The sequence below is a fragment of the Leptonychotes weddellii genome, unplaced genomic scaffold (genome assembly GCF_054177405.1).
Source record: "Leptonychotes weddellii isolate Sample4059 unplaced genomic scaffold, ASM5417740v2 HiC_scaffold_4865, whole genome shotgun sequence".
NCBI lineage: Eukaryota > Metazoa > Chordata > Mammalia > Carnivora > Phocidae > Leptonychotes > Leptonychotes weddellii.
The window spans coordinates 1-11402 of NW_028015891.1; the positions used below are offsets into that span (position 1 = coordinate 1).

At 34.8% G+C, this 11402-nt stretch overlaps 1 pseudogene; it reads right to left on the reverse strand.

Annotated features, from left to right (window-relative positions):
- Nucleotides 1-9327: 9327 nt before the first annotated feature.
- Nucleotides 9328-10771, reverse strand: LOC102730940 (histone acetyltransferase type B catalytic subunit-like; annotated as a pseudogene).
- Nucleotides 10772-11402: the final 631 nt, after the last annotated feature.

An 11402-nucleotide genomic window follows, 5' to 3' on the forward strand; every position in this document is an offset into this window, starting at 1 on the left:
AGCGCAACTTGAAGGTTCTGCTTCTAGACTCGAAAGGCCTCCAGGCTGATGGATAGTTTGCTTAAATCTTGGGTTCTGTTAGTATAATTTCACTCTAATAATGAGCAGTACCCTGCAATTCACTTTCCCCCTGAATAAAGCTGACATCCTGGCTTCATCTACTATTTCATTTATTTTGTTTTTGTTGTTGCAATTTGCTCATTATTTCCAAGATGTGACAATTGTAGGGACTTTTATGTATCTGCTAATTAACATCAAAATTATAATAATGCCAAAATGGATAGGAATACATTGTTGGACAAGTAAGAAAATTTTGTTTAGCTCTAACAGAAGTGGGAGAAAATGCTGGTCAGCTCTTCCTGAGGCTCTTTTAGCATACAAAGCATTTTGATCTCTCCCAGATTAAAGTCTATTTATTTTGGTCTTATACTATCTGATATGATTTCTAACAGCACATTCTCTCAAGGGCTCTAATATAATTTCAGAAACCAAAGCTTCTCAATACTGCAATTCTATAAAAACAGTTTCTGTTCGTGAGAATTTTTGCAAAATTGCGGAATCAGTTCTTCTGTTTATCAAGGACATAATACTAAGAAACATTGTTCTTTGAGACGTGGCAACATTGACAACAGAGAACTGATAAACTTTGTTCTTTAAAATGGGAAGACCTTGAGAAATTGTTATTAAAAACAAAAAGGTTCTACTCTGAGGGTTGCTCTTTTATTGTTTTTGATATTATTGTAATTTTCTTCAGTATTGAAAAATGCTTTAAAAAGAAACCAGTGGAACATAAAAAGTAAACATACCAAAATATAAAATACTGAATATACCAACTATTGGTGAAGATGAGGAGAAACTAAAGGTTTGTACACTGCTGGAGTATAAATTGGAACTAATATTTTGGGAAATGTTTGACATGATCCCCTAAAGTTGAACATTACAGAGGTTAACAGAGAACATTTAATGCTTTTCATAGCAGAGTGGCATGACTAAACAAATAGTGGAGAAATGATCTCCACAGAGAGAGATACGTATACTCCGGGGCACATATAAGACTATCTAGTCTGGCCTAGGAAGAAAATATCCAAAATTCATTTCTTTTCATTTTATATAAACATTTATTTACACTTTTAAATGCTTATAATAAATCACTTATACTCTAACATATTATATATTTTATAAAAATACGGGGTATCAACAAATTTTTCACAGTAGTGACAATAAAAAATAGAAATCTCTGCTTTATGGGACTCATAACCTACCTAAGTTCTCCCACTTGTCTTCTCCTTGATTTGCATTGTTTGGGATTATAATATTATAAAAGACTAATCTGAACTTCCTAGATTGCCTATATAACTAATTTTGCTGTTCACAGAAGTTGCCATTAATCATTAAATGTTTAAGATAATAATGAGAAACTGAACTGTAGTAAGCAAAGTTTTTATAAAAGGATTGGTTCTTGCCAACTTCAGACAATGCTACAAAATATGTGGGCCTACAATTATTCCATTTGGATTATATTATAATATAGGTTTTCACTGAAATATTACAAAGCCAAAATTTTAATGACAATGATTGTGGTTTTCTTTTTTTAATATCGACTTAATTTCTAAATTCTCTAATTGACTTTGAGACTTCAAAAATAATGAGTGAATATTTTTTGGATACCTGGAAAATTCCTAAGAAAATCAGAATCCATAAGCACAAAGCATCAAACATACCAAGTTGCAATGCAATAATTTTTATTTAGAGTTTTACATATAAAAGTATTTATTTTTTACAAAGTTCTAATTAAAATGGTAAAATCAATATGGTATATGCATCACCTTATATTTTGAGAAGTTAATTATATTTTAAAGCTTAAGGTTAAACCTTTCTATAATATGAATACATTTGTGTGTATCTGGGTCTGTATGTTTAAATATATACATATAATGATACATTAATATAAAGAAGAGCAACCTAGGAATAACAGAAAGGAGAGGACTAAACAGTTAAAATGAAAAATGATCTTAGAATATATAATTTGCCTTCACAATGAGATTATATAGACTTATTATTTATTTTTCATATATTCTATCCAGATTGCAAAAAGATTTAATATGTCTTACGTGTATGTATATTTTCAACTCAAAATAGTTACTCTGTGTCCTTTTATACTGTCTCTTATCATATTCATAGATTCTGCATTTAAGGAAAAGCTAAAATTTTTAGTTATTGCTGTGCTTCTTTTTGTTATTTTTAAATTTTATTTTATAGTTCTTTTTTATTGAAGTGTAGTTGACATACAATATTCTATTAACTTCAGGTGCTATGTTTATTTTAAATGTTGCATTGTCACTCTGGTTAACAAGGTAGCCAATACTAAAACTCTTCCTTGTTCTTAGGTAGCTATGTTCTAATTTTAATTGAGCAGCCAGATTCCCCTAATAGACAGACCCTTTTGTTTATTTTCTTCTCCAAAATCTAACCCTAAATTTAGAGTAATAAAACTGTCAAGATGTCTCTTACACACAAATCATTTTTGGCAGTTTCTAGATGGCTAGAACATAATACAAAAGGCTTATTCCCTCACCTTATAAAAGGAGGAATGAAAAACAGACTAAACTATATTTGGTGTGTTCTTTATTTTGTAACTGGATTCACAGTGTTAGAAGAACCATTATTTTTTTTCAGATATGCATTATAGAAAAACTGTCAAATCAAAGAGAGAAAATCAACTCCTACGTTAATTTTGTATAGCTAAAGTACTATTGATATAAATATGTTTCAGCAACTGCCTCTTCAGGGTATGTAGAAGCATGCTCTTATGTGCATGGGCAGACACAAAAACTTTTTACAAATTTATGTATAAGATTTTATACTAGGTCATTATTCCTTGCTTATTAGTGATGATTGTGGTCCACACTTTATGGGAAGGTTTTTAAAGCCCTGGAGATTTGTCAATCATAATTCATAAAATGTTTTACACTAACTTTTTTTTTAAAGATTTTTATTTATTTATTCATTTGAGACACAGAGATACAGAGAGAGAGAGAGAGAAAGCATGAGCAGGGAGAGAGGCAGAGGGAGAGGGAGAAGCAGGCTCCCTGCTGAGCCAGGAGCCCGATGTGGGGCTCGATCCCAGGACCCTGGGATCATGACCTGAGCCGAAGGCAGACGCTTAACCATCTGAGCCACCCAGGCGCCCCTACACTAACTTTTAACAAATATTGCCTAAGTCTCTAAGAAAAGGTCATGGTTAGGTCCATATATTTACATATTTTACCCAGTAGGGAAATCCAGGCTCCTATCCTGATATATTCAATCACTCTAATAAATTAACCAAAGCCTGTCATTCTTGTATCTTCCTCCCCTGCACACATGAACCTAAGGGCTCTTGCCATAAGCTACTGATTGATGGTTGGGTATAATGGAAGAAAGTCCCAAGAAAGTTAGCCTTAGAGCTGCAATGAAATGGATTGTATAAAAGACAGGAAATTCAAGTTTTCCAAGACTGCTTCAGCCCAGAAGCAAACTTCAAGAGGTAGACTGCTGATCCAAGAGGAATGGAACAAGAATTAGTTAGTGACAATTGGAGGACCAAGTGAAATTATAAGAAAAATCTAATTGTGATTGTTTGCATTGGGATGTTTTAGGTATTGTGCTTGATATTTTCTCTTCGGACAGTCTTATACTACAAAGTTTTTATCTTTTCCTTCTTTCTTCTCTTCTTCATCCTCCTCTTTAAAATTCTGTCATAAATAAAATCTTTAAAAAAATTCTAACTGTCAAAATCATAGGGTAACGGAAGTATCACACTCCTCAAGTGGTATGAAATTCAAGTGATTCTCCAAAAACTCCATGTTAAGAATGTTATGTTTTAGCTCATGTCATCAAACTTTGGGATTCAACAGGTTAAATTCTTCAGAATATTGCAATATGGAGTATAGTCCATTAGAATTCAGAAACATAAAATTTCCTATTTGTTTATTACATTTTAATGTAAAAACAGGCCATAAATGTGAATTTTCAGGGGAATAAAAAGACTTAAAGATGGTGACTCTAGATATATGGGAGACTGTTCGAAATGCCCACTCTTTATATATTGCCAGGGAGGCATATGGCAAGATGGTTACATGTTTGATATTTCCAGTATGACAAGCAGACTGTTAGATATTAATTTATTTCTCAGTTCTGCTACTTATTAGTTGTATAATCTTAAATAAGTTCCTTAACTTTGGGGTGCCTCATTTTCTTCATCTATAAAGTGTGTGTAATCTTAATGTCTATATCTAAAGTTGACAAAAGTAATTGAAACAATACTGCAGTTTATCAGATATCAAATCAAATTTGTTACTGCAACCATATAAGAAATGTCACATTTGAAGGTAAAATCACCTAATTAGAATTAACAAGCCTACCATCAAGAAACAAATATTATATTTGATAACAATGCCTAAAGAGACCTTTCAGGAAACTGGTGCTTGTTTTGTTGTCTAAAGAATCTCTGCCTCGCAGATATGAAAGAATATCTTTTCTGGCAGGTCAGGAACCTTGGAAATTTGGGGGCAACTCTGGGGACTGCTGCACAGTTAGGTATTGCAAACAGATGGAGATGAATTTCTTGGTACACATTCTATAGCTCTGGATAAGGTAAAAATGGTAAAGGGCATTTCTGAAATAATAGGGACCATTTAAAACAGAGCTTTGGGGGCACTTAGGTGGCTCAGTTGGTTAGGTGTCTGACTCTTGGTTTTGGCTCAGGTCGTGATCTCAGGGTCATGAGACTGAGCCCTGCATAGGGCTCCATGCTCAGTCAGGAGACTGCTTGAAGATTTTCTCCCTCTGCCCCTCCACCCATGTGCTCTCTCTCTCTCTCTCAAATAAATAAATAAATCTTTAAAAAAAATAAAACAGAGCTTTGTATTCCTTTCATAATCTTCCAGCAAAAGTTATCAGGTCTCGGTAGCTTCTCACCCTGAAAGTTGTTAATTATACAATAAGAAGGAATGTGTATATTTAGTGATGTTTTTGATGCACTGATGTGACTATCTGAGGTTGTGTGTGAAAAGAACACACTCTGAAAGCCCAGGTTCATAAACAAAATTAATTTGTTACCATTAAGATTGATTTACTTTGAAATTTTATTTAGAAAATTTTCCTAGATGTTGGAAACTGATTTAAAGGAATAATATAAGTAAAAACCTTTCTGATAATCATGATGGTAATAGCGGTATATAAAGTAAGACTATGTCTACTTTTTGCTATATTTAAAAGTTGTATAGAAAATGATTATTCAAACAGTAAGTTAAAGTGAGAATGATTATTGCTTTTTGGAGGAGGAAACCAGAGGAGTGACAGTCAAAGAAAAGAAATTGTCCCCAAACTAAGAAACGGGCAAACTATATATTCTGCATCTTTGTTTCAGCTTGAAAAAAAATTACTGGCACTAACATTACTTAGTGATCTGTTTCCAATCTCTGTTGACTATGTTTCATGCTTTCCTGATAGATGTCCCTATTTACGCACTATTGCTGGAAGACAAAACCAAGCCCCAATATCAGGCAGATATATTTTGAACATTTGCTACTTAAATGCACCTGCCTTTTATCTTCTGACTGATAGCATGTACCATCCTGTTACAAACTTCCTTGATAATAATTGGAACATTATGTGTTTAAGGACATTATGTGTTTAAAACTTTGTGAAAGGAAATGTTAATTAGTATAAAAATCTACTTGTTTATGTAAGCATTTCTAGTTCCCACATTTGTAATCATTTCATTTCAAAATCCTTTCTGACCTGGCACACTCTCTTTCAAATGACTTTGTCATCTTCTTGGTTCCCTTGCTGGTGAGTTAATAAAATTTGACACCCTAGAGATAAATTTATTTAAAGCGAATTTTTATCAGATAATATACAAAGCATGTAACAATTGTTAAGACATAGGTCTAGACCAATAACCAACACTGGCTATAAGCAAATAGTATGGCCATAAGAATGTATACTGGCTGCCCACCTCTAGTGCAAGAACAGGAGAAAAGAACTTCCTGGAGATATAGAGAAAAACACTCAGATATAGAGAAAAAACTTCCACTCAGATATAGAGAAAAACAAACTAGTCAGTGAGTCACTGCCAGGGCCAAAGGGGGCTGAGAAATTGCTGGTCAAATGTGTGGGAACATGGTGGTGAAGGACAGAGTGTTTCCAGGGGAGAGAATTGAACTCCCTTAATAATCTCTGGTCAAATGTGTGGGAACAAGGTGGTAAAGGACAAAGTGTTTCTAGTGGAGAGAAATGAACTCCCTCTCAAATCTCTGGTCAAATGTGTGGGAACATGGTGGTAAAGGACAAAGTGTTTCCAGTGGAGAGAAATGAACTCCCTCTGACACATTGCACACAGGGATACAAGTTTGAGTTTGCTTCATTTGGGGGATTTTGTGTTCCTGAGTTGATACTAAAAGCCTACTTACAACAAATGGCTAGTGAAACTGTGAGGTAGACTGCTTGGAGTGATTTAATAGTAAGATTTAGAAAAAAAAAAGTAAAACTGCTGAAGATCTGACAACTGCATTATCACAGTGCACAGGAATTAAAAACAACAACAACAAGCAGCTCTTGTCCCACTCTGAGATAGCAGGTTAGAGTTGCAGTATAGACACAGCTCTTCTTGGGATTAACAAGCCAAGAGCGGGACCCTTTGTGGTCTTTCTTGAGGACTCTAAAGTGACAAGGAGCCATCTGACTCTCTAGGAGACCCATAAAAGAAGGACTAGGTTGTATCAGAATTATTCTTATATGTACATTAAATAGAGGTTATCATCATTTTCTCATAAAAATATATGTGTGAGACTATTCACAAGGCCCACTGTCAAGCCTTTATAAATTGTCAAGGAGGTTTATTCCAGGATGGTTACATATTTGATATTCTCAATATAATAGGCAATTTGATAGATAAGAATTTATTTCTCAGCTCTGCCACATATTAGTCATGTGATTGTAAGTAAGTTCCTTAACTTGTATATTACCTTAGTTTCCTGAGTACATAAATATAAAATGTGAGTAATCTTAATATCTACCTCTAGGGTTGATACAAGTAATCAAAACAATATTGTAGTTCACTTGAAATGAAAACATCTGAGAATTTCCAGGAAACTTCTGAAAAAGAAGTGGGGAAGACTAATGCCATCATATATGAAGCCATATAAACAAAGTGACAATGATTAAAAGTGTTTAGTACTAACCTACCTAGGTATACAGTAAGAGGCTAATGAAGGCATAACAAGAGTAGAAGAAAGAGAAAACAAAGCCCCAAATGAACTACAGAGTATCTGAAGGTACACATAGTTTATTAATGTATGTGAATAGAGATGAGAAATCCAGCATGGATTTTCTATGCTCTGGAAAAAGTCCTTGGGGTATTTGTCTGTGCTTAATTCCTGGTTTTCTACTAAAGCAGTGCTTTTAATAAGACTCTTTTGTTTCAGGATTACTAATTGCTCTCACCTTTGGTGGCCTTGTCATTTCCTCCTATAACTCCAAGGACGCTTGAAACTTTGTTTTGAATGGGCAATATTTGAAGATACTGGATTAAGGACAGGACAGAGCAGAAGAATCAGCAAAGAAATGTTTATATCAAAGAAGGAATTTTTTAAAAAGTTTTTATTTAAATTCCAGTTAGTTAACACACAGCATAATATTAGTTTCAGGTGTACAATTTAGTGATTCAACACTTGCATACAACAGTGGGTGCTCATCACAGTAAGTGCACTCCTTAATCTCTATGACCTATTTCACCCATCCTCCCCACCCACCTCCCCTCTGGTAACAATCAGTTTGTTCCCTATAGTTAAGAGTCTGTTTCTTGCTTTGCCTCTCTCTCTTTTTCCCCCCTTTGTTCATTTCTTTTGTTTCTTAAATTCTGTATATGAGTGAAATAATATGATATTTGTCTTTCTCTGACTGACTTATTTCACTTAGCATAACACTCTCTGGCTCCATTCACATCATTGCAAATGTCAAGGTTCCATTCTTTTTTATTGGCTGAGTAATATTCCATGATACCACATTTTTTAATCCCATTCATCAGTCAATGGACACTTGAGCTGTATCCATAATTTGGCTATTGTAGATAATACTGCTATAAACATTGCAGTGTGTGTATCCCTTTGAATTAATATTTTTTTATCCTTTGGGTAGGTACTTAGTAGTGCAATTGCTGGATTGTAGGGTAGTTCTATTTTTAACTTTTTGAGGAACCTCCATACTGTTTTCCAGAGTGGCTGCACCAGTTTGTATTCCCACCAACAGTGCAAGAGGATTCCTTCTTCTCCACATCCTCACCAACACTTGTTTCTTGCGTTATTGATTTTAGCCATTCTGTGACGTGATACCTCATTGTGGTTTTGATTTGTATTTCCCTGATGATGAGTGATGTTGAGCATCTTTTCATGTGTCTGTTGGCCATCTGGATGTCTTCTTTGGAAAAATATCTATTCATGACGACTGCCCATTTTTTAAGTGGATAATTCATTTTTTGGTGTTGAATTCTATAAGTTCTTTTTTATCACAACTAAACATTTATTATACCATTAAGAAGGAAAGCAATTACACTGATATATCAGAAGCTATATATTTTTTTAAATGTAACCTATGTGCATAGACTCTAAGCAGTATTTTAAATATACAATCTCTCCAAAAGAAAATATTCAACCAAAGATAAGATAGATAACTTTTAATATAAGTAAATGTTACAAGATTTTAAATGGCCAAACTGTGGAAAGAGCCAAGATGCCCTTCAATACATGAATGGATAAAGAAGATGTGGTCTATATATACAATGGAATATTACCCAGCCATCAGAAAAGATGAACACCCAACTTTTGCATCAACATGGATGGGACTGGAGGAGACTATGTTAAGTGAAATAAGTCAAGCAGAGAAAGTCAATTATCATATGGTTTCACTTCTTTGTGGAATATAAGGAATAGCATGGATGACATTAAGAGAAGGAAGGGAAAAATGAAGAGGGGAAAATCAGAGGGGGAGATGAACCATGAGAGACTATGGACTCTGAGAAACAAACTGAATGTTTTAGAGGGGTGGGGGGTGGGGGAATGTGTTAGCCCAGTGATGGGTATTAAGGAGGGCATGTATTGCACGTAACACTGGGTGTTATATGCAAACAATGAATCGTGGATCACTACATCAAAAACTAATGATGTACTGTATGGTGACTAACATAACATAATAAAAAAGAAGATTTTAAAATTAAAGTCATCATTAGCTTTTCCACAACACAATGTACAGAAATTTGCAAACTTTCTGTACAGAGCAGGATAATCTTTACTCTTGAATGAGGTATTCAATAACACATTGGTAATCTTTCACAAGTTCCTGAAAGCTTTCTTCCAGCTGTTCATGTTGCATGCTTATTTCTATTTGGTTCATCTGGTTTGTCAGTTCTTCTGGTCTGAGACATTTTCTCATTTTAGCAAGATCTCTGCTTTTTCTTATATGGGCTAATTAGTCTTCTTTTAAAGTCCAGTCTATAGCTTCTGTATTGTTCAGCATCACTCATGTCAGTTAACAGTAGTCAAAAGAATTTCATAAACCCGTCTAGCATGTTGCTTCTTTATTTTGAACTTCTGTTGTGCCTCTATTGCCATATGTTTGTTGAACCCTTGCATCAACTTTTCCTGAGAAAAACAGGGCAAATCTTGACAAAGCTTCACAAGCACAAAGTCTCTTAATTTCACATACCTTTTGGATGGATCTTCCTCTGCAATATCAAGAAGAGAAGAAGATGCGATTGTGTATCTATGAACTGTTTCAAAAAGTTGAACACCATGACCTAGACCTTGAAATGGAGTCAGTAACAGCATCTAACTTAAACTGGGTTGAGTTTTGTCTGGGTACACATAGTACTTACAGACTCATGTAGCCTATGGTCACAAAGAGAATAGCTCCATCCTTATTATACTTCTCAAATACTAGAAAGTAGTGCTGTCTTTCATCATCCATGTCAATAAAACTGACAGTTTCAATAAACCACATCAAAAAGGGCTGAGGCCTTTCATGATATTCTCGGAAGCCTCTACATGTCATATCAGCCTTGTATATCTGAAAGGTAAATTTCCCCTCCTGTTGGACTGAGAACAGAATATATATGGCGTAAGGTTCCAAATGGCGTGAAATCAACTTCTTTTTCCAGTAAAGAGAGAAAAATCATTCATGTTTGTACAAAACCCAGGTAGAATTATTTGTCTAGTTTTGCCCTCTACATCATTAGCTTCTACACGATCAAAGTTTTCATCAACTTTAGATGCACACTCAACACAGAACATTGTTGACAGGCTACCAGCATTAGAGTATAACAGGATCTTTAGACTTTTTTTTATTAAGGTTTTATTTATTTGACAGAGAGAGACATAGTGAGAGAGGGAACACAAGCAGGATGAGTGGGAGAGGGAGAAGCAGACTTCCTGCTGAGCAGGAAGTCCAATGAGGGGCTCGATCCCAGGACCCTGGGATCATGACCTGAGCCGAAGGCAGATGCTTAACGACTGAGCCACCCAGGTGTCCCGGATCTTTAGACTCTTGTAACCGAAAGCAGTTTTGTCATCTCCAAAGAGTTGATGGGTATATTCAAGAAGGAAAGTTCTAATGTCATTCTCAAGATCTTCAAGAAAATGAATTAATTTTAGTTGGTGTCACATTTGAATTCTGCCAGTTTTTTCACTACACTCTCGTATAAAAAAAATTTCTCCATACTACCATATCTGACCATTTCTGAGCTACAAGCACTTATGGCTGAAGAAGGATGAATCTATAAGTTCTTTATATATTTTGGATACTAACCCTTTATCAGATACGTCATTTGAAAATATCTTTTCCCAGTCTGTAGGTTGCCTTTTAGTTTTGTTGACTGTTTCCTTCACTGTGCAAAAGCTTTTTCTTTTTTTACTCCTATATTGTTTTATTTTCTAATTTCAATTCAATTTATTAACATATAATGTATTATTAGTTTCAGAGGTGGAGGTCAATGATTCATCAGTCTGATATAATACCCAGTGCTCATTACAACAAGTGCTTTCCTTAATGTCCATCACCCAGTTATCCCATCCCCCACCCCCTCACATTCACCAACCCTCAGTTTGTTTCCTATGATTTTTTAAAATTTTATTTTATTATGTTATGTTACTCACCATACAAAACATCATTAGTTTTTGATGTGGTAATCCACAATTCATTGTTTTCGTGTAACACCCAGTGCTCCATACAGTACATGCCCTCCTTAATACCTATAACTGGGCTAACCCATCCCCCCACCCCCTTCCCTCTAAAACCCTCAGTTTATTTCTCAGAGTCCATAGTCTCTCATGGTCCATTTGTCCCTCTGATTCCCCCCCCCCTTCATT